At 35.9% G+C, this 25,150-nt stretch overlaps 1 protein-coding gene across 2 annotated transcripts in view; it reads left to right on the top strand.

Moving 5' to 3' along the window:
* The window catches only part of BRINP3 (BMP/retinoic acid inducible neural specific 3), a 402,541-nt gene that overhangs the window by 290,379 nt on the left and 87,012 nt on the right, over nt 1-25,150 (top strand). The window lies entirely within an intron of this gene.

Below are 25,150 nucleotides of genomic sequence, written 5' to 3'. Positions count from 1 at the left end.
CATAGGAAGATGACTTGTAAAAATTGCAGCTGCCACATTTACCATTATAATACCTAAGTATAGTGGATCTGTTAATGCATTTTATAAGTGATGCTGTTTGCTGGGCAAACTGCCCTCACAGTAAATCACCCTTTTCTTCCATCGTCTGATGACTAAATGATGAAAATTTGTAGGTATTTAGGTTTGGGAGTTATGTCAGTGTCTCAGCTGACATATCTAATTTGCTAAGACCCATATATAGAAGTAAATGTTTCCTGAAAATCTAAATGCCTTGGGAGGTAATTCAACACTTGTCCCTGACTTGTGCATTACGCCCTCTCTGGGGTAGGGACTAAAATGTGAACCCCAGGATGCCTGAGGTCATGTTCTGCCTATTCTATTCCAGCCCAATTCTAAATTCATTCCAAGTCAAAATCTATCTCAAGATGAAAAAGTAGTGTTTGGAACCAGGCAGAAGGCACCGAAAGAATTTGCCACGATCACAAACAGTAGCTTTACTGAGGAATAGGCAGAAGAGATATAAAATGATGAAGACTGTCCTTATGGAACTCACACTCTGTCTGGGAAGAGAGATTTTAACATCTGATACCAATATAAATAGGACACAGGTATGCCCTGGGGTGGTGTCGGTGCAAAGAAGAAAAATAAAGCTTGGTGTGTTGATGAGAAGCAGTGAGGAAGAGCTTCTGGAGAAGTGAACACTTCAGCTAAACCTAGAAGGATAAGTAGGCCTTAGCCAAGGAAAAGCCTGTCATGGTCAGGGACTGCCAGGTTATAAAATAGAGGGGAAAAGGGTAGAAATGAGGTTGGCAATTTAGTTATTTGTCACATGATGAAAGTTTATTTTTAATATTAAAAATATTGCATTTATACTTAAATGAAGTCATTTTTTTTTAAAGGGAAGGACTATGGCCAGATTTTCATTTTAGGCAGAATGAGCCTAGAGCAGAAGAGCAGATTGCAGTCATCAGGAATCTGTCTCTTTAACTATTATCTCTTCTTTTCTTTGTTAGGACTTTCATCTTGGCCAGTTTTCTCCAAATTTGTGACAAAGATAACTATCAGCATCATCAGAATTTTATCCTACCAGGTTAGCCTAAGAGAGAAAGAATATTTTTTCCCAGTGTTACAAAAAAAGCAATGGATGGGGGCCTTGTAGCTCTGATTTGTACTATGTGCATGACTCTGAACTAATCACTACAGTCAAAGGGGATGAAGTTGGGGTGAAATGTTCTGGTTTACCAGGCCTGGGGCATGTCTTCCTCTTCTTCAGGCTCAGCCTTTGTGGTGAATAAGGTAACATTTCAGGATTATTCTTAATTTCATTGTACCCCCAGGGATAATGGAATAAGAGAGAAGAAGATGGATATATAACAGGGGCAACGAGATGCCTCTTTGCTAACATACAATTTATAGTTCTGTTGATTATAACAATGGGCCTATTCTAGGCCTGACACTGCTTGTGTTTGTTTGAAAGAGAAATTGTACAGTGAAGAGCGCCCTTGACACTTTCCCAGCAGTTAGATAGACTCCATTCATGGGATGGCTTCTTTCAATGAGTTAAGCATTGCCCTAGGAAGACTGATGGCTTAAATTTAATTATTGATTCTGAAATACAAAGTGTAAACATTTTCCTAAAAATTCTCCTAAGTGTTAGAAAAGAAATAAACAAATGAACAATGAACTACTATTAAATGTTGCCAACCACTGTGGGTACAGAAAACAGTAACAGCTGAAGTACCTAAGTCCCTAATTATGTTTATCCATAGCTTCCTTTTAATAGTTCAATATCAATACCTAGATGTGTGCTTCTCTGCTGAATTTGTGGTTCAGGAAACTGTTATTCTGACTGTTGACTATGGAATACAAATACATGTTTAAACATTTTTGGAAGAAAGATGTACACAAGAGTTACAAGGCCCTATCAAAGTTCATATAAAATATCCAGAAAGTTACTAAATCTCACAATAGCTGAATAGCTATCTGGTGTTAGGCAAGCAATTTGACTGTTTGATTTATAGCACATAAGGCTAAATCTATATGCCTCATTTGGCGTCATACCTGACTAATGATGGCAGGCTGACTTCAGAGGACAGGGTACTATTGGTAGGTGGGCAGAATTGTAGTGGTTTTCAAGGCACAGAACCTACTATTCAGGGAAGCATGACTGAAACTTGGAAGCCAGGGTCAGAATAATATATTAGTGACTGATGGCGATGTCTGCTTTATAGGGTTAGAAACTGTAACACTTGTAAATCTTGGTTAGAGAATAGTAACACGAAAGTTGCCAGAGGAGATTTGAGAGCCTCCATAGGATCTAGAGCAGAAAACTCATGCTGACATCTTCTTGACCACTGTCAACAATAGTTACTTGACATGAAATGTTTTGGACTGAGAACATATGCCAAATACATAGGTATTAGTGATGTGTAGCTGAACATGAGCTTAAGAATAAGTGAGTGGAAAGAAAGTAGAAACAACAAATACTTTTTTTTTCAAGAAATTCGATTATGAGAAGAGGAAGAAACTTGGAGTGGAGGACTGAGGAAAATACAGAGTCGGGTAAACGTTTGATTAGAAAAGTCACAAGACCCATATTCACACCAAAGAGAATGAAACAGTGAATAGGAAATATTAATTAACCAAATAAAGGGGATTATGAATCATGTTATAAAGGCTCGTGGCCATGGGTAAATACAGGCAAAGATATTTATCCTTCCATGAGGGAGGAAAAAAGGTATTCTTCATAAATATAACATGTAGGAAAATTTGAAGTAACAGGAAAGAAATTTGTCAATTTTTAAATCTCTTTTCAAGAAGAGAAAGAAAAATTAGAGTAATTAACAAGGGATATGTAAAACTTTTAAAAGTATCGAGTAGTATTGTAAAATTATAAGGCTAGTATTTTATTTTCTTAACTGATGGAGTGATTTCAGATTTTTATATATAAAATTAAATAAAATTAGATGAAGGATTAGAAAAAATATTTATAAACTCTAAAATGCTATGCAAAAGTTAGTTTCATTTATTCATTGTTGATTGTTATCAACATTCTTATTAGTTTTACATGTTCACTTACCTACATGTGAGGTGTAAGTGAACATCATTTTAACCTCAACAAAATTTACATTGGAGACCTAGGTATATTTAATCGTGATTGCACATATGATTGCACGTCTAATGCTCTTATATAATGCATGTCATACCTCTGCCTATATTGATTTTAGAGGACTAACATTTAAATGATTAAAACTTGTGTTTTGTTTTGAAACTTCATGTTGAAAGCAAGCTTGGAATGGAAATAGAAATTGTATGCTTGAAGTTCCAAGTAACCTTGTAAACATAGTTCAACACATTGTTTTTACCCAAAGAAGTGACTGTAGAGTGATTTTGAATTATTTATGCTAACCATCTGTTCCTTGCATATCATATCTTCTAGAACAAACAAATTTCATGGCCTTCAGACTTTAGCTACTACTACTTCTATCTAGAAGCAGCTGTTTTCTTATCAAAAATCCATACTGAAGCTGTTTATCCTAAATTGGTGAATTTCATTAGTATCTCCAGGGCTCTGGCTGAATTAATCTATTTAAACAGCATCTTCGTTAAAAACAGGTGCTTAAGTGGCTTATCCTAGTTCTATCATTTTAACAATAGTACTTAGAAAAAAAAATACTTCACATTTTCTACTAGAACAAAATAATACGATTGCTTTCATTTACTACTGCTTTTTCTTATGAAAACAGTGCACAGTTGTCAACATATGGTACTCTTATGGCATTGCTTTAATTAAAGAGTGGTCTCCATCTAAAATGTTTCGGATGGAATTAACATTTTTACAATAGTTTAATTATTATAATTTGAAGAAGATACATTTAAACACAGATGATTTCTGATCAACTCTATTAATGTCCTAGGGCTGCTATAACAAATTACCATACTTGGTGGCTTAAAACTACAGAAATTAATTCTCTCACAGTTCTGGAGGCCAGAGGGACAAAATCAAGATGTCAGTAGGACCACCCTCCCTCTGGATGCTCTGGGGGAGAATACCTCCTTGCTTCCCCTACACTCAGTTTGCTGCCAGCCCTTCTTGACTATGCCTGTGTCACTCCAATCTCTGCATCTGTGGTCCCATTCCTTCTTCTCCTGCTCTACTTTGTGTGTAATCTCCTTCTGCCTCTCCACCAATATAACACTTATGATGGCGTTTAGAACACATGCCAAGAGTCCAGGTTAATCAGCCCATGTTATCAAAGAAAACAATCACAACAGACAAATCAAAAAGGCAAAGACAGTTTTCTTGAAAACTATTACAGTAGGAGAGAAAGATGGACCTTAATTCTGCTTTGACAAAAGGTGGGAGCATTTATAAACACTGGGATGAGCTAGTGGAAAAGTACTGGAGGACAAGTCAGGGGAGAGGTTAGCAGTGTCAAGAGGCCATCTGTGTTTGCTAATTGGTTATACTTAGGCTTCTACCTTCCCACAGAGAATGAGAGAGAAGGGCTCTATCTTTCTTAATGGCTATATTTTAAAGGGACGGCTCCCAGGTCCTTGAGAAAGACATTCCTGAGTTGTAAAACTGTCCAGAGGCAGGGATAAGATTTACATCTCAAAGGGTCAGAGACAGAATTTACAATTGCAGTTTTTCTAAAGTAAATGTTCTAAGCAACATGAGGTCAGGGCTGCCTTAGTCCATTTGGGCTGCTATAACAAAAATATCATAAACTGGTGGCTTATGAACAAAAGAAGTTTATTTCTCACAGCTCTGGAGGCTGAGATTCAGTGTTTGGTGAGAGCCTGCTTGCTCATTTTTCCATCTACCAAAATAATCACCAAATAGTAATCACCAAATATAATCGCCAAAATAGTAAATAAGATTGCTAACTCTTTTTATAGTCAAGGTTCTTAAAACCTCTTGGTAATATTAAAAGATCCTTGAAAGTGTAAAGGCATTGGGTAAACTTGCCTAACACACTTCCTTATATCTTTACAAGACTAAATTGCAGAAATTTCTTCTTGGGTCTCAACACATTACCTCTTGTCTCTTTTCAAATATTCTTTCACTCTTTTTCAAGATACTTTTGTATATTCCCAAGTTTATTTTATGTTATAACCCCTTCCCTTTCCCCCCTATTGATAGTTTTCTTTAAAGGAAGCCCATTCAGTCATCTTTTGTCAGTCATAAATCAGTCCACTCAGGGTTTCCAGGAAAAGTAGAGAGACTCACAAATGCAAAACAATTTGAACACAAAGCACATTAACGATGAGAGCTTCGGAGCTGTCATGGACTCATTCATCTTTACTTTCTGTACAAATATTGTAAAACTGACTTCAGAGTAAAGCAGATATTTTTTGAGGGTCACAAAGGTTGCTTTATCATCACCCAATGAAAATAAAATTTTTAAAATGTAAGCAAAACATGAAGCAACAAACTCCATAATTATCATAGCAGAACATTGAAAATCTTGGTTTTCAGCTGTTATAATCATCTTGTTTCAGTTCTTCGTCACACAAGCCAAAACCCAGCCTGTTTTAGTCAGAGTGGCTTCTAGAAATGGACAGTTATTTATTTTTCTTAAACTACTTCATTTTTTAAACATTTTATCTTGTAGAAAATCCACTACTGATTCCATTTATCCTTCTCCTTGTGTATAGGTGCATGTTTTTGACTGTCTTACAAAACCTCCTGCAAACTTAATAGTTCTCCTTATTGAAAGTCTTTCCTTCCTTTTGGAAGATTATGCTAATGCTAATTGGAATCTTCTAGAGCAGGCTTTAACATCCCTTCCTGACAAGGGAAGCCATCCTGCAGACTGATATCAAATGGAACACCTTGGTAGATGCTGATGCAAAGAACACATACCAAATGAAATAACTGTTCACTTTTCAACTAAATCTTGTTTAGGGAATATCACTTTAATGTTTCTCCTTTAAGTAACAGCATTTTTAATGTTCTTTCATGAGTCAATACACTAATCAACACTATATAGATTCTTTTTAAAGAGCAAGATTGATTTGTTCCTAAACTATGATTTGAAATCAAACATGAAGCTCAGTAGCGTAAGGATTATTTCCATTTAAAATTTACTTTAAAATGTCTTCTAATATGCTGAAGCCTTTTTTAAGCATAAAGAAAAAATGCTTCTTTGCTATCTAAAACCAGGCTTTATAAATATTTCCTGTGAAGTTTTGAATAGTAGGTCAGCTAATAAGAGCATTCAGAGACCACGTTTCTAAAACTCAGGTTCAGCACAGCTCTGTAACAATTGGTTGTAACTTAATTAGTGAAAAATTAAGTCAATTTGAACAACAAAAACTTCTTTTTTTAAAAATCTTGAAATTTGATCAACATTGACTGGAACATTTTATTTAACTAAAATGTTACATATATTTATATCTTTAAATCTATTTTGGGAACTTCCCTGGTGGTCCAGTGGTTAAGACTCTGCGTTTCCAACGCAGAGGCATGGGTTCCCATGGTTGGGGAACTAAGATCCCACATGCTGCATAGCGTGGCCAAAAAATTAGAAAAAAGAAAAATAAAAAAAATTTTTCTTTTACTCTTAAATAGTGTATTTAACACCAATGTAAAGAAACACTGGTTCCCAAACTTTGCTTCATTTACAAGTCATGGGGATTACTAAAAATATGGATGCCTGCATCCCATCCCTAGATACATTGCTTTATATCTAGCAATATAGGATGCAACCTGGATTGGGCTTTTAAAAGATCCCAGGTGATGCTAATGTGTACCAAAGCTTGAGAAGAGAACCACTGCTGTAGGGAAATATGTTTTCTTGTTGAAATTAAATGATTGATGATTGATAAGTTCAGGGAGGTTGCATCCTAGAAATTAGCATGCCTATGTTATACATGCAGTTAAATATTTTTAGCTCTGATTTCCAATCCAGTAGAACTTAAAAATATCTCCACCATCACTAGTTCATAATGCCTAACAGATCACTAGCTCATAATGCCTAACATTTTTCCTATTTGCATTTAAAAATTATTTTCCACTAAAGATAATACTTGAAAATTTCCATCCTATTTCTTTTTAGTGAAAAGAACAGCTTTGTGGAGAGCAAAATATATTTTACTGTAATTAGATGGTGACCAAGTTCTTTTATAAATACAGAAATCATATCATATTGAACACAAAGTTGATTGTGTAGAGTGGTTTTTAAATCCCAGTGAGCACAATGTAAGAATTATTTTATTAGTGAAAAACCACTCTGTTTTTCCCCATATGTTTCCTAAATCTCCATATAATTCACTTTCTTTCATGATTAAAATGGTATTCTGAATTTTGAAAGACAAGTATTTGTATGCTCTCCAATAGAAGAAATATGTAATCATTTGGAATGGGGGAGAGGTAGTTTTTTTCCTATCAAGGCTTCACCCAGGAGTTTGAAAAGCCTGTGGTTGAAGAACACTGGAATCTGAGTCTTAACACCATCTGTGCTTTTATCAACTGTCTGAGTTGTTGAGCACACAATTTAACACTAATGGATTATCTGTAAAATGAAGAAACTTACCTAAGAGCCAAAACGGATCAGACCCTACACTAATCTGAGGAGTCCTTCAAAAATACAGAATTCTAGTTCCCTATACACATTTAAATGTAAATTAGCAGAATTTGATATTTTTTAAAACATATCTTTTTCTATTACCATACCACTTCACCAAGCACCATTTCTGAATTTAGAGAAATTACACTGCTACTATAATGTGAAATTCTCCCCAGGCATTTTTTTATAAAGTAAACAAATTGTAATTATGTATTTTATTTATGGGAATGTGAGGCCCTAAATATTAAAATATGAAATAAACATAGTTCGTGTTTTTGAAAGGCACTCAGGATAGTGCTTGTAAAGATAACAGAGTGAATGAATGCTGTGGTAGTACCAAAAAGAGCCATTTATGGTTACTGAACTTTTGGTCCACAGCCCCAGAGATTTCACCATCTACTATTGAGGAAGATGTGGCCTTCACTATAGTACTTTATACACACATTTTTTTGGCCTGGGTTTGTGAAAAGAATAGGTGCTCCACAAATGTATTTGAAATAATTTTACTTTTAAATATGTTTTAAAAGAATATTTCTTTCACTTATAGACCAGATATTTCTGTTATACTCATCGGGTAGCCCTAATAACTCCATTCCTTGCATGTTTTTTACAGCTCCATTTTTGAGTCCAAATCTTTGGATTTGAGTATTATAATCTACTAGATGGCATAATATAAATTCAAAATAGTAAGACAAGTGTAGGAGACAGTGATATGTACACTATTTATATTCATTTTGTACTTTTGTAATCTCTTCAATTAAAACCCCGTAGAATCAAGTGGATAAATTGCTGCACCAGCTCAGTCAATTTTCTACCAGTGTGTAATTTTCAAATAAGGTAATATCTCAGAGATTCAGTTTTTTTTTTTTCTGTAAGTGTGGTTGTGAGACAATAAAGAAAAATATAAAAGGGTTTAGCCATACTTTTCTCTCTTCCTCCTGCTAAAACTCAGAATTCAGCTAAAACTCTGGACATTATATATGAAACAAACATGAGCCTGTAAAAGATGTGTAAAAGATGGCAGACAGGCTGGGGAACACAGGGCATGAGCAAAACACAGCCATAAGTCCTATATTTTTGTTATTTTTATTGTTGTTTTCTATTTTCCTTTTATTTTTCCTTTTCTATGACCTTATATGTCAAAAACCTTGATGATGTAATCTCCAGAAACATGAAAACATCAATGGGTGGGGACAAAAGAAACCCCAAGGAAAGGATATTCTCTTTAGGGAAAAGGACCAGAAAAGGGGCAACCTGGAAAGATAGAAAACTTTTAGACAATAAATGCCTTACTCCTGCCAAATGCCCCAGAAAAACCTGCAGCCCTAACCTATCCCTGCCAGCAAAGGCCAAGTTGTGAACCTAGATTTCTGTGATGAAGTTACCCATGCCCCCTCATGAGCTGGTGTCATAAAAGACCAAGTGGGGAGCCTGGACTTTCAGTCCTGCTGAGTGATAGTGTTTACCCTCACCCCCATGGTGTCAGAGGATGCCTAGGGAAGAGTCAGGACTTTACCATCAAAGGAGCAAGAAGACCAAAGCCCTGCAGTGTCAGGGGAGATTATGTGTAGAGCAGTAATGAGGCCCCCATTCCCTCATATTAAGACTTCATCAGCAGAATCATCATGGGAAACCCAAGATACACCCCTCTTCTAACAGTAATGGAAAGCCCTTATTTCCAGGGGGTTCAATGTATGACAAGATTGAAACTTGGACTTTCATCCTGACCTGGCATTAATAAAGTGATGCCCTTCTTCCCTGCTTGAGCAGTGTCAGAAGTGACCTTCTAAAACACATTTAAATAAGAGCTGGTGGTCCCTAACATAATAACCAAAAGGCTCGTGTTCAATTGAAACTACTTATAGGATGTACCAGAAAATCTTAACTTGAATGAGAAAAGACCATTAATAAATACCACCAGCAGGGTGATACAAATTTATCTGACAAGGATTTTAAAGGAACCATCACAAAATGCTTCAATGAGCAGATATGAACATGCTTCAAACAAATGAAAAAAATACAAAGTCTCAGCATGAACTTAAGCCAACTGCTGAGGTAGAGGCAGCACATTTCTCACCAGACTGCCTTAATTTTTGACACCAATTACAAGTCTGAAAGTTTCCCCAAATCACCCTCACTTTTGATAAAGAAGGACTCACAGATTCACTAAAAGCTACTATACTCTTCATTATACTTCATTACAAGAAAAGGATACATTTTAGCCAACCAGGAAATAAGTGCATAGGACAGAGTCCAAGGAATTACCAGACTTGGATCTTCTTTTGCTCTCTTCCGGCAGAGTCAGGATGTTGGTTTTTGATAATATGCATGGTGTATTGCCAGCCAGGGAAACTCATCTGAGCCTCTGTGTTTAGAGTTTTTACTTGGGGCTGCATCACATAGACACAGTTGATTAATTGATTGCCTGTGTAGTTAATCTCAGTCTCCAGGTCAACTGATACTGTGTGACCCAAAGCCCCACAGTACATTACATTGTTGATCTTTCTGGTGTGTCAGCCCCCTCCCTAAATAACTGGTAGACTATGTGACACAACCCAAGTCCCCCCAGGCAAGAAAGACACTCCTAACAGGCATGACAGAGATTACCTCACGAGACCTGAGAGCAGAGACTAGACCGCTTTTATGGCAAGGATAAATTTTTTTCTGTTGTTGTTGTTGTTATACACTCTGTAAAGAAATAAAAGTTATTAAGAGAAGACTGCCTGGGAATTTTAGAAATGAAAACCATTATAACTGAAAAAAAACAATAGATAGGTTCAATAACTGAAACAAAACAATAGATAGGTTCAATAACTGAATGTAGAAGACAGAGAAAAGAGCCAATGAACTGCAAGATAGAACAATATAAATTACTGAATCTAAACAAGATAGACAAAATAGACTAAAAAAATTAAATTAAAAAAAAAAAAAACAGAGCTCTAGGGAACTGTGGTACTCTAAAAAAAGATCTAACTTTCGTGTCATTGGAGTCCTGCCAGGAAAGAGAGAGGGAGAAGGTGAAAATTATTCAAAGAAGTTATAGCTGAAAATGTCCCTAATTTGTCAAAGATATAAAGCTACAAGATCAAGAAGTTGAAAAATATCCCCAAACAGAATGGACATAAAGAAATCCACACCGAGGACATCAGAGTCAACTTCTGAAAACTAAAGGCAAATAAAATATCTTGAAAACACTAGGAGAGAAATAACACCTTACCTAAGGGGGAATAAATTGAATGACTTCTATTGAAAACCATGGAGAACAGAGGAAGTGACACATTTTTCAAGTGTTGACAGAAAAGAAATGTTAACCAGGATTCAATATCCAGGAAAAATATCCTTCAGAAACTAAGGAATTTCAAGACATTCTCAGATGAAGAAAAATTAAGATAATTTGTCACCAACATAGCTACCCCAAATGATAGCTAAAGAAATTTATCTAAACAAAAAGGAAATAATAAAAGAAGTAATTGGAACATCTAGGAAAAAGAAAGAACAACAGAATAACATTAAAAATATAAGTAAATACAATAGACTTTCCTTTTCCTCTTGAGTTTTCTAAAGTATGTTTGATAGCCAAAAAAATTATAATACTGTCTGATGTGGTTCTCCATGTATGTAGAGAAAATACATAAGAGAATTATATTGTAAAAGGAGAAGAGTAAAAGGACTTAAAGGGGAGGTAATGTTTCTACACTCCATTCAAACTGGCGAGATCTCCACGCTAATACACTGTAATAAGTTATATGTGTAAAATGTAATACCTAATACAAATATTTAAAATCAGCCTATACAAAGAGATACTTCCAATTACTATAGCTAAATCAAAATAAAATTCTAAGAAATGTCCAAGCGATGCACAGTAAGACAGAGGAAAAAAAAAAGTAAAAACAGGGAACAAAAAAGAAAATAAAAAATAAAATGGCAGGGTCAAGCCTTCACATGTCATCAATAATTTCGTGAAATGTAAATTGTTCAATTCATTTGTATTAGACAAACTCTGTAAATAACTATAATGTCCCTCATTAGGTGACTGGTTAAATAAACTGCAGTGCATTCACACCATGGAATTCTACTCACCATTAACAGGGAATGAGCGATCATATTGGTACACATGATAACTTGGCTAGATCTCAAGGGCATTATGCTGAATGAAAAAAAAAGTTTCAATAGATCACGTATCTTCTAATTCCATTTGCATAACATTTTCAAAATGACAAAATTAGAATAAAAAATTGGTTAGTGTCTGTCAGGGTTAGGGATGGTCAGAGGAAGAGAAATCAGTTGACTATAAAGGGGCAGAAGCAGGGATATCTTTGCAGTAAGAGAATAGTTCTGTATCCTGATTGTGGTGGTAATTAATATAGCTACTCTTAAAAGAAAATAGCATAGAACTCTACACCTGCATTATTCCATATCTGTGTCCTGGTTTTGATACTGTGCCATCCTGATGTAAAATGTAATCAGTAGGAGACACTGAATAAAAGGTGTCTCTCTGTACAAATATGTAGCTCCCTATGGATTTTTATTATTTTAAAATAAAAACTTAAAGAAAGGGGGTTTAGTGTTAAATGACAGTGTGTTAAAGTTTTTCTCGTGTTTAAATAATATAGGTAATATATTGACTTATAAAGTCATCGAAAAATCAGTTAGAGCTAGACTCTTTTTTGCTATTTTTGAGTAGCTAATTATAAGTGATTTATTAAGTAATTTCATCACTAACTCACTTAAACCTCACAAATCCTCTCAGGTGGCTACTTATTTCTTGTGAGACAATATACCTTCACTGGATTTCTTACCTGTCCTGCAACAATTCTTAGACTCCTAAAGACATGTTCACCTACCATAACGGTTAGATCTGTTTCCCTAATGCAGAAGCTGATTGCTCTGATTTCAAAGGATAATAAAACTTCTTTTATCATTTCAAGAGAGCCAAATAGTCACAACCCATGCTAATTTCCTTGCTTAAGCCCCAAAGGGCTAGGAAGACAGCAGCGACTGTCTCCCTGGGTCTGTACTTTTCAAGGAGGGATGAAGATCCAGAATTTGGAGACACTCTAGGCTGTGAGACAATGATGTAAAATTTGAAACACAGGAGGTTAGCTGGTTCCTGAAGCTATTTCATTCACATACCAAAGAGCTGAAGTTCAGATTCAAGCTCATTTGTTTCCAAGGAGACCTTTAGGTAGGGAAGGGGACAGCTGTCTCCTTTCTCTTTCTAAGTGGAACCAGTTCATTTTTCTTGGCCCCTGATCTATGAGGGTATTGAACTACTTGTGGGGAAAAAAACTGCATTACCTTTCATCATGTCACCCCGACGTAAAGACTGGGGCAAGAGGAGCAGACACATTATTATGTGTTGTGAAGTATTTCATCAGGTACCTATCTCTGAACGGGAACACCTAGTGTTCAGGATAAAATTAATGACAATAAATATCGCAAACCCATTACTCCACTTTATAGAACAGATGTATCACAGAGAAGGTAAATAACCTTCCCCAAGGTCATAGGATTTCTGGAAGACAGGGTGGGAACTAAAGCCTAGATAGCCTAGATTTAGAGTCTATTCATTGAGCTCCCATCCTGTAATAGAGAAGGCAGAAATTTAATTTAACGAGATTACGAACTAATATTAGATAAGGTATCCTGAGTCTTTTTCAAGCAGATCTATTTTTCTAGAGAGATGATTCACTTTATATGCAAAGTAAGTTTTATCCTGTTTTCACTGAAAAATTCCTTGGGGAATTTTTAATTAGATGGATGAAAATTTAGTATTCTTTTTAGTAATTTGAAAGGAAATATAGTATTAATAATTACCACATTTTGTCAAGGACAGGACCCAGGTTGAAGAATGTAGACGAAAAGAAATGCCAAAATCTGGGTTGCCAGAGCTATTCAGAGACCTGGGAATATCACATTTAAGATTTCAAAAAGTCTCAGGGAGTTCTCAATATAACTATGTTTTCCTTATTATTTTGCGAGGGTGTTAATTGCCTCCTAGTAATTAACTTCCCATGTGACTGTCAAGAAATGTAATCAATAGTAAGAGCAGAGGGGCCAGGCTGTCATGGTTCCTGTGACCAGTATCTTCTTCTCACCTCTGGCAAGGTGTTTCTGTTTTAATAAAATGAACAGGTGCAAATGTATAAGGTTACTTCAGAAAGCCACCAGCTAAATCAGTGCCTCTCATAGTTCTGAAATTAAAATATAGCCAATCAGAACTTTGAAATATAATTGCCTCATTTTCAAGCTTAAATACATTATGAGCCCCCTGCTAGTGCTGCACCTGTCAAATCTGCTTATTAAAGTGGCAAAGGAAAGAGTTTGCTGAGACATTTTAAATATTATGCTGACATTGTAATAAAAGAAAGGAGGAAGGTAAGTATGATCTTATTCTACTGATGTCTGCTCCATTTAGTAGGTACTGTTATCCCCGCAAAGCTGGTAACCACATTTTATTCATAGAAATACTTCACATAATTTTGTACAAAGTAAAACCTACTGAATTTAAATATATTACTTCCCTTAGAGTGCTTAAATTTCTCTTGACTTTTTTATTACTCAGATATTGTTTTATAGGTTAACTCACCCAATTTGTTTAATATTCCTTTTATAGCAAGTCTGTTTTCTTTCATCTCTACAGCGGTTGCCAATACATTTATAGATACTTATGTAAGTAATGGGTGGGAGCTGTGAGAGAGATGAAATTCAATCTCTGTCACAGTGCTGGCAAAGCAATCATGGATGTTCTGAGATGTGATTAATCTTCATCAGTAAGCAAGGAAGATACAGAACCAGTGTTCAGATTTTTGGCATCAATATTTTTACCTAGTCCCTTAGATATTTTCTCTACTCTTTCCTACATGCCATAAATTATCACAAAGTATTGGATTTTTGATTGACAAAAATGGGATATTTTTGTGGGATATTAACTTATACAAAAGGCAATTACACTGAATAAATATCTTTATAACCCAGAGGGTTATAACACTAACAATAATAACAACATACATATCAGAAAGAAAATACATACTGAATGTGGGAAAGGTCACAAATTTAAATATACTAAAAATGGGGAGACATAATATGTGTCAAAGTACTATGTACAAGCAGTCACACATGATACCCCATTATTCTACATGATTTAGGAATTACAGGTCCATAGTACCATATGCAAAACCTTTGGGGAATATGTGCTACAGAATTTATAATATTTCACCTTTTAGAATGATAATATGATACAAATACTACATATTACACAACACTCCAAATTGTCTGGGAGTATGTAGTAGCCTCCTATTGCTTCAGGAAAGATTTGTTTCCAAGAGAAAGTAGATAAGATCAGGCTTGGTTGTCAAATTAATTGTAAATTCTTCTTCGGTTTTTAGAGCTTCTTGAATTTTAGTATTGTAAATACAGGCGTATGGAATTTATTAGCAAAACATTTTTTCTGATTTTGCAATTATTAGGTAAGTAACTTTTAATTTTTGCATAAGCATTATGCATTAAAGAGTTATAGGTTTTTTTTCAAAAAAATAGTTTTACATTGAGTCCCAAAATAATGACAAAGACACACAGATTATGTTATCTCTGGATTTGTTGTCACTGTATAACCTTGTCTTCCCTGACTACCATGGTAGTTGCATGTTAGTAGGGAGATACTTCCACGAGAAACAAACAAAAACAAAGCAGATATTGGCCAACTGACCAATCAATAGGTAGCAAGAAAAGATGTCTACCCATGTTATGCTTTGGTAATGCTGTTGTCTGCAGTTACTTGCAAGGGAAGCCACTTGCCTCATTCAATTATAGCTCTAGTGAAAGAGGTTAAAGAGCAAAGCCTTCATGGTATGTGTCGATAGCTAATAGCTGTGTTTGGCTGTATGATAAAGAAGCAAATGAGCTCTCTTTGGGACATGAAAGGGACAAGCTGTCTTTGGGACATGAAAGGGAAAAAGTCCGAACATTTCAGGCATTCAGACTTAAAAGAACTAACTGCTTCTTGACTCCAAGCACTACGAAGTTAAGAAAGAGAAAGCCTTAAATTTCAATTGTCTGCATGAGTAAGCTTCATTTCCTAATAATAGCCAGAAATACTGTTTTCAATTGTAAACACTTTTCCTTTAGAAGGAAAAAAATACTATTTATGTCCTTAAGAAATATGGACACCCTTGTAAATGCCACTTCCCCCAGTGGTTACTTATATCAAGACTCTAGATTTATGAGCAGTTTGATGTTAACAGTAAATGAGTGCCTTTCTCGTCATGTGCACTGAATACATATCTGTTGAATGAATTAATAAATATGTGGGAAAATGTTTTTAAATAAAGTTTTAAATTTAAAAAAAAAAAAAAAAAAAGAAAGAGAAAGCCTAAGGGATGCATGTTCAGTAAAAGATCAGAATAAGGGTGTGGCCCCCCTTTAGAATCTTTACAGCTTCCAGGTCGTCAGTCCCCTGTAAATCTGAGAGAGACAGAAGGGCAAAAATGTAATGACATGTAGCAGATCTAAGAACTATCTCTGGAAAAGAACTGTGGATGCAGTTACTGGTAAAGGGGAATCGTGAAAGGAAGAACCTCCCAGACAGTAAAGCCAGGCCTAATCAAGAAACCCTCTCCTCCTCTAGGGTAAAGCGCCCTTACAGTGTCTGCCTTGGTGGGTTCCAGGATGGCTGCTCGCGGTAACCTCTTTGTGTCTCCTGTTCACATTTTTTACAAATAGTACTGTTTATTGTAGTTATTTTTCCCACCATTTATGTTAGGTATGGGAGGCAAATATCTCATCTCTTTAATTTGTTGTCGTGTAAACAAATGGGAGCGATATCTGAACTTGATTTACAAACTAGTCCACACCTCTCAGATAACCTGGGCTTTGCCCTTGATACAGTGATGGAATATTTGTGTTATCTTCCCTGGGGGAGAGTAGAGTATGTTCTACGTATGGGAAGAAGAACAGAGAAGGATGTTTGATGATTAGGAGGGCAGATTGCAGAGAGAGGAGTACTCACCAGATATTCTACTTGCTCCCTTTTTTTTTTCTAGTCCTCTTGCAGTTACATAGTGCCGTATGACAAATTCTGACAAATAAAGAATAAGTGCAAGTAAAAGGTGTCATTTATGGGCTAAGGCAGTAAAAAACAAAAACAAAAACAAAAACACACATCACTTTCTCTCTCCTTACTGTGAAGATCAGGAAGGCTTTATGTTCCAGGGTGTGCAATTCCAGGTGGAGCCTCTGTGAGCCTGGGACCCAGCAGAGCCCACCACTGCTCCATGGTGCATGTGATGTTAGCAAGAAATACATTGTTGTTGTTTTAAGCATCTGGGATTTGGGAGCGGTTTGTTACAGCAGCAAAATGTGGCCTTTCCTGAGAATTACAAGACATGTAAGAGATGATAGATAGATGATTGATAGATCGATAGATAGATAGATAGATGATAGATAGACAGATATTGATGATAAATAAATACAGAGATAAGTTTCTGTTTATATGTTTAGTGACCTGTAAAGGTAAAAATTTATAGCAATCTTTTTTATGTTTCCTTAATATCCAGTAGAGAAAAGAAACCCGTAATTTGTTTGTAATATGTAAAGAATTGTTCCTAAACCTTTCTTGAACAATTACACTGAGTGCATTTGTTCATACAGAGAAGCAACAACATTTCTGGCTAAGGTCTAAGGTTTCCATTATTTCCAATACAAAGAATTATTCCTTGAAATTGGGAGTCTAGTTTTTTTAGGATGAGTTAAGTAATGTGTTGTGAACAACTAAAATCCAATGCAACATAAAAATAAGTGTACTTTCATTTTAGTTCTTTGTGTTTTGCCCCAGCATTTGAAAGACTGCAAGATATTTTGAAGTCATATATCTTTGATAAATCACTACCATAATGCTTGCACAGTAGTGAAGCATCATTTTATTGAACATTTATTTGGGAGCTTGAAATATTGGTTCTATTATAGATCAATCCCTCTGATAACAAGTTCACTAGCTTTGCAATTTGCTTTTTCAATTTAATATTGCCAGTGGTGTTAGACCTGCTATTATTTTTATTGCTTAGATTACTATTGAAAATATTGTTGTGAGAAAGAAGTAATATTGCCATGATTTTATTATTAGACCACTTGTACATAATGCCAAGCGCCTACAAAAGCATCAGGCTCTCAGGCCATTTGGTATCATTTATATCTTTTATGACTGTCACTCAGAGTTCTCCACTAAGAATAGTAATGGTGGTTTTCAGAGCTCTGGTCATAGCAGCTCACCACTGCAGCAGACCAAATAAATATGATGCTTCGATTTTGAAATCTGGCAGCACATTTCAGGAAAAAATCAAATGATAACTGTTTTCATTTTGTTTCTCTGCCCCGTGAAATTCCAAGATAATCTATGATGAAAAAGGGCAAGATTATTGAAAGCATACAGCAGCTGTTAACTTTAAACTAACATATGATTTTTATCTTTGATTATTATGTTTAGATGATTTGAAAAATGAAACACTGTATGTTAAATTCTTGGGGAATAAATATCACAGATTCCCTTTTATTCAAATAAGAAACATACCATCTTCTGTTGATAAGCACATAAAAGGTGATATTGCCTCTTACTGTGAAATTTATCCTGTTTATTATTATTTCTATTATGGTATTAATGTTTGTTATTACCTATAAAACTGTATAGCTATCTTATATCTTAACTACATGATATATATATTTGCTACCTAATATATAAACTCTGAATATTGCAGTTTATATTATATTATTCTTTAGAACAGAGGTTCTCAATGTATCCTCAGGGGAAACCTGGTGTTCCCTGAGATACTTTTAGAAGGTCCATGAGATCATGCCCCTTGTTATAATATTTTGAGATGTCATTGCTTTTTTTCCAATTTCATTCTCTCTTGAGTGTACAGTGGAGGTGTCTAGAAATTACAGGGTGTGTGATATGGCAGTAAATCTAGTGCCGAAGCAGGTATAAGAATCAGGTGTTTTCTCGTAAGCTAGACATTAAAGAGGTTTGCAAAAATGTAAAACAATGCCAATCTCTCCCAAATTATTATTTTTTGTTTTAGAAAATATTGTTAGTTTTATTAAAATATGTTGTTTATATGTAAAAGGTTAATTATTGTTATTTTACATGAAAAAGTAAATAGATTTTTGGGGGGTTGCGCTCCACAACTTGTGGGATCTTTGTTCCCTGACCAGGGATTGAACCCGGGCCCTTGACAGTGAAAGCATGGAGTCCTAACCACTGGACTGCCAGGGAATTCCCTAGATATTTAATTTAACATGGTAAATACCTATAACATACACCACAGAAACAAAAGCTCTTTGGAGTCTTCAATAATTTCTAAGAATGTAAGGGGCTCTCAAGATAAGACATCAAGGAACTATTGCTTTAAAGATTTGCATTCCCCGCTCTTTCTTTTTCATCCTCAGTTAAAACAATCTGCATATTACAGAAGTGAGGTAGTAGTGCCAGGACTGCTTCAAGGGCTTAAGAAGATGAAGACCAAAGTGTCTCCCTTGCCGTTGGCTTTTCCCCCATGGTTACAATATGGCTGCTCCAGCTTCCAATCGGCAGTTCACTCAGAAGGATGCAGGAAAGGCTGAGAAAAAAGAGGGCAGTACCTAAATCTGAAAAGCAAAAACTTTATCCACACAGAAGTTCCCCCTTGCCCCGCAAAACACACAGATGCAGATTGTTGCTTTTGTCACTTTGGCCAGAACGTTGTCATATATCCACCAGAGGCTGCAAGGAGTTTTATATTTGGACCCATCACGGTCAGCACTAAAATCAATGTTCTGTAAGAGGACAATGGATGTAGTAGGAAATCAACCACAGCTGCCTCACCTGCTTTCTTCTTCTGAGCTTAGGAAAATAAAGCCACAAAAAGTATTATGGGAATAAAGGGGCTTGAAATGGGAAATAGTGTTTACATGAGGGAGGAACTTAGAAAGTGAAGGGATGAAAGTGGTAGACAGGGAGTTAGAGAAACATCCATAAACCACTTAATCTCAAAGCCATGGAATGGATGGAAAAGGCAGAGTCTGTGGACAGGTCCAAGAGGCTGCGAGCATCTGGCCACTGTGAAGTGGGAGCCCAGGGAGAGGTATTTGGAAGTTGCTACTTCTGGGCAAGTTGCCACTTCTGTGGAACCTGGTCTAGCTGTAGAAGCCACCATGTCACTGAATTTTGGAAAGAACTGTGTGTGACTGTCACATGTTCATCATCATAAACTTCTGAGAATAATGGCTTCCATTTCATGTCCACCTTCCACACCTCACAAGTTTCTCTCATTGACAGACTCTAACACAGAATTGTCCAAGTACAGGGCTTTAGGGGAAGAGTTCTCAGCCTTGGATTGGTGATGATGGTGCCAAGTTCATGATAAACAACTGAGCACGACTGCCAGCAGTGTGTAAAGTGTAAACGCCACAGTCTGAGATGTTTTCATTTGGAATAAATAGACTAAGCGTGAACAATTGGAAGCATCACATATTGTCTTTATTCAAAAAGCCAAGTTCCTGGCAGATTTGAGTAATATGAAAAATCTATTGGAGGAACACAACACACAGTGTATTTGGTTAATTGAATTCAGAGAAAAAAGCTTTCAACAAGAAATACGAGGAATCAGTTTCAATCATGGCATGGTAAAAATCGAGATTATAACATCTCTTAATTCTACATTAAAGCTAATAAGTAAATATTTGAGGATGGAATTAAGGATATATATCTATATACACACATATATAGGTTTATATAGGTTAGGCATTTATTTGCTACCACTGGTACTGATGCTGTTTTACTGAATATTTTATCATATTTTTTTCTTCTAGTATATACTTCAGTTGTATGTAGGACTTGTGAAAAAGGAAGGAAAAAAAACAGATTTCAGTTGAATATCATGGAGCCAATAACCGCCTGGTTTCCCATCCTGCCTAGCTGTGTGTAGAGACACGCCCTGTGGCTGGTGGAGAGGCCTTCTTTCTCTTGATACACTCTCGCTGTCCTTTCTGTGCAGGATCTGGGGTGCTTTTTTCTCAGAGGTTTCACTATTTGAAAGGTGTGTCTACTCTTTGTTAAAGTTCGGTTTTCCAAAGTTCTAAGATAATTTATTAAGATTCTATCAAGCGAGAAGTGACTAAGATAATTTTTTCTATAGTGTATTGAGAGTTCTAACTATACTTGGAACTATACCTGGAATAAACTATATCAGAATAACTTAAGATAAAAACCTTAATGCTTGTACTTAATTATAAATTTGCCAATTTGAACATTATAAAAAATGGAGATTTTATTTACATAGTTTTAAAAATTGTCCTGTTCGGAAATAGTTTCTAATAGTTAAATAACATGTGAATTAGTATTATTTTAATACTGATTATATATTTTCATGTATGTTTATGACATCTAAGATGGTCACATAGTATAAAAGACAGATATGGGCTAAAGGTCTTAGTTTAAGTATTAATTCAACTTTTCTGTAGACCTGTGTTCATAGGGAAATCACTAAACTTCTTTGGCCTCCATTATTCATTATTGATGAAAAATAAAAACTGCTGCAAAAATTGACAATTTGTGTATAAGGGGCAGGGGGTGGTGCCTGGCATGCTTTTTCTGTTTCAAGAGAAAGGATATATCCTTTAAGTATTACTTCCTATTTAGAGAGTATGAAGTAAATTCTCTTCTCACCAGCATCACCGTGGCTCTGGATTCTCTGATGGTGGGTACAAGGTTTCAGACGGATTTGATCTCATGGCAGATATTGCTTCTGTGTTCAGCAGTTTTTCTCTAGGCATTACTTACAAGGCTTCCCACCTAACAAAATTTACGCAGCATCTCTAAGTCACAGGTATGGTTTTAATACAGTGGACGTAACAGCAATAACTACTATGTGGAATTAAGAGAATTAAGTGCCTAGAAGAGTGCTTGATACTTAAAAGATACCAGATGTAAAAATCCTTATGCAATCATGAGTACGTACTTACAGTTTTGTTTATAACCAATGATCACATGTCATTGCAGGATATTTTGATGATTTATCAATACTCTGAAATTCACATACACTGTAACTTTACCACGTGAACCCCATTTGTCAGTTTCTCATCCATAAAACTAAGACATTTATCTATACCTTTATATCATAATGTTGCCTTCAACCTGAAATCCTTTTTCCATAGTAATATTAAGACTTAGGACTGTACTACACGTCTTATTTCAACTTTATTTTCCCACATGAGTCACTCATGGCTTCATATTTTATATGACTAAACTCAAACTCTACTTTTCCAAATGAATTATTCTATACATGTTTATAGTTAGCTGCAACTGTTTCTTTCTGGATCTTGTCAGTTGGTTAAGCCATTTAAGAAACATTCTTAATTCATACTGTGTGTAATGTGCTGTCTTAGGCTTTTGTAAAGGGAGAATACAAAGAAAAATAAAACATTGTCCTGCCCCTCAGAAAAAATATAAACTGGTCTCTCCTTTTATATTTCTTTGAGTCCATTGTTTTTCTCATTTTTCTCTCATAGTTGACTCTGTGTAATGATCTCTTAATTCAAAATTGTTTCACATCAAGTCTCAATAAAACCTGTCGATCCTATTGCAGGGTTATTATGAGATTGGATGTGATAATATTTGTGAAAAGTCTACCAAAGAAAAGCGGTCTTTAAATATAGGGAATAATAATTTTATTTTTCTGTCAACTCCCAAAAGAGTTTATGTTTATTAAGGCAGGAGCCATACTTTTCTCAGACTTCTTTTGTTCTGGGCTCTAATTAATAACTGTGTCACTTTGAACAATTGGCTGAACCTTGCTAAGGCACACGTCCTCCTTGGTGAAATGCCGAAATAATAGTACCCATCTCCTAGGACTGCTGGAAGGATTAAATGAGATAATTCGCTTAAAGTGCTCAGCTCAGCACACATAGAATCACGGAATAAATTATAAAAAGAAAAATAATAGCTAGCATTTATTTATCACTAATTGTGTAAAAGGTATTCTATTACATTTTCATAATTACCTAATTTAATCTGCTAAACCTATGAAGAAAGTACCATTATCATAGCTACAAAAATGATTATTAATGTAGTTTTAGCACTTAACTAGTATAGTGATTGGCACACATTAGACACTCAATAAATATTTGTTACACTCTTGTAGAACTCCAGATTCTAATTACATTTGAGGCCCCCATTAGCTGTATCAGTCAGCATTCTTGAGAGAATAGAATCTGACTGCAGCAGAAAAGGAATTTATGTTCAGACATCGGATTGGATTACTCACAGAATCAGCAGGAGAACTGGAGAGCCTGGCTCCGAGGCTGTGCCAGGAACGATTCCTAAATCACATAGCAAGAGTGATTGCTGGAGGATATAAGGAGCAACAGAATCTGCAACTGGCATCTCTGACATCCCAAGACAGATCACTGAAGTCACTGTTGTAAGTAATGCTACCAGATAATTCCTTTGCCGCTACTTCCAAGAGCTGTACATCTTTGTTATTAAGGGGAGCTGGAGGAGCAAGTTACTTGTTCTTTGCTTTGGACAAGATATCCAAATGTGCTCAGGACCACTGGACTCTCAGAAATTTCACTCAGGCATCAGATGCTTGAGTTTTCATAAAATGTATTTGCAGACCTTGCACACAGCTAAAGTATGGGCCAGCAGCCAGGATACCTGCCACTTGTGTGTTTCACATCTTTTCAGTATGATGTCATTAGCAATATATGTCCCGTGACAGGATGAGACGGTGTGCATTCCTGTGAAGTAAGTTGTCGCACATAGGCTGCGAAATGATTTGATCCTTGAATACAATAGGAATGTTTCACTCTCGCAGCTGGCATAGGAAAGAACATTGCTTCTAGTGTTCCCTGTTTACAATGACAGAGAAAAGAGTTTGTACCAGAGAAGAAACTTTATCCCTAGTGTGAGGAGTCCTGCCACCAGTAAGCGACCACATCTGGAATGGCAGTTTTAATTAGAGTTATTCTATGATTGAGCTATCACCAACATGTGAGTTAATTAGAGATGGAATATGATTATTATTCTCAAAATTTTCAGTGTTGAACCAACCTCTAATTCCTGCAACGGTGTCAAGCATAAAAAACAAGCAACATCTCTTTGAATTTAGTCTTTTATAGGAGAGGGAACCTTCATTTTATCTTTCCTTTATAGATTTTACTTAATAGGCTAGGGAGCCGATGCTCTATTCTAGTTCTTTATTCAGAGACTGGGAAAATAAACACGGCATGGGTTAGGGTCCCACTGGACCTGATTTGAGGAGGATTCAAGGAAAACCCAATTTGCTATCTTATTTCTATAAGGCTACTCTCTGATTCATGGAATATTGTGGCATTTAGGAGCCCAAGGAATTAATTCACAATGCAAAGGAATTATTTGCTCTACTTAAGCTGTGGTGCAGGAGTTCTGAGTCCTTGAAATTATTCAGGACCAGGGACAGCATTCTTCTCGCTTGTGAAAACGCAAGTCAGGCCTTTGTTGCAGACTTAACTTTTTTTTCTATTATACAAATTAAATAGGACCTCACAGCACTGGTTCCACATTTAAATCCCAAGGGACCATGACCTGATTAACAAACTCTAAAATTCCTACAGGTTAGACCTTTTCTGAGTAATACATGGAACCTATTATAGTACCCATGTCCACTGTGCCTCTGATTGTTAATAGCTGCTTCTAGGCTTCAGTCACAGAGGGGTAATTGTATCCTAATTAAAACCAGAGAGCCCATCTGATTTCACACAGGTTTTCACAGTAACTGGTGTTCCCATCCTACAGAATACAATGTTCATCAGAGATGCTGGCAGGTATTCTTTTTACCAATGCATTTAATGTTCTTTCTCCAATAAAAATCAGCAAGTTCTTGATAACCATTGGAAAATTAGAATATTTTCAATAAACTCCCCTGGGACATGATGGGTGATGAAAGTGGGACATGATGAACATTGGCTTCCTAATGAAGGTCATTCCTTCGATTAAGATCATTACAATGACTGAAAGCAAGACAGGGTTAGTCCATCAGGCAGGGCAGAAGGTGCTATTTCGTGGGGACAAGGAAAGTAAGCATTAATGCTTTGGATTATTCTGAGTTCATCCCAGTCCTCCCGCATATCTACCTTCCAGTTCCCAGGTTCCCATCTCTTCCCAGTGTTCTTTCTAACTTTAACAGATCTGGCAGGAATTTAAATTCAATCTTGGGATAAAAGTTTGTTTTGAAGCCCTACAGCTGCAAGAGATAAAAGATCCCTTTAGCACAGTCCTTGAAAGTCTCCAGTACTCACCAGTACTCTTTCTGTGCTTTGAGGAAAAAAAAAAAAGTATAGGATTTTGAGCTCTTTCAGCAAGCTATCTCTATTTGTAGTAACCAAGTCACCCTCAGTCTTTGAATTTTTTATGTTCCTCATTCAGTTCTATGTAGGCACATCATCCCAAATGCTATTTCTACAACAAGCTCTTCATTCTAGGTGAGCACAGGTGGTACTTCTGTTGTCAAACTTCCACGTTTAGTGCTGTATGGATTTAAAAAGCCTTTTTCCCCCAATTAATCCAG

The sequence above is a fragment of the Eschrichtius robustus genome, chromosome 3 (assembly GCF_028021215.1).
Source record: "Eschrichtius robustus isolate mEscRob2 chromosome 3, mEscRob2.pri, whole genome shotgun sequence".
Taxonomy (NCBI): domain Eukaryota; kingdom Metazoa; phylum Chordata; class Mammalia; order Artiodactyla; family Eschrichtiidae; genus Eschrichtius; species Eschrichtius robustus.
Note: the sequence above shows the minus strand (reverse complement) of the source record. Positions and strands in the feature narration are given on the sequence as shown.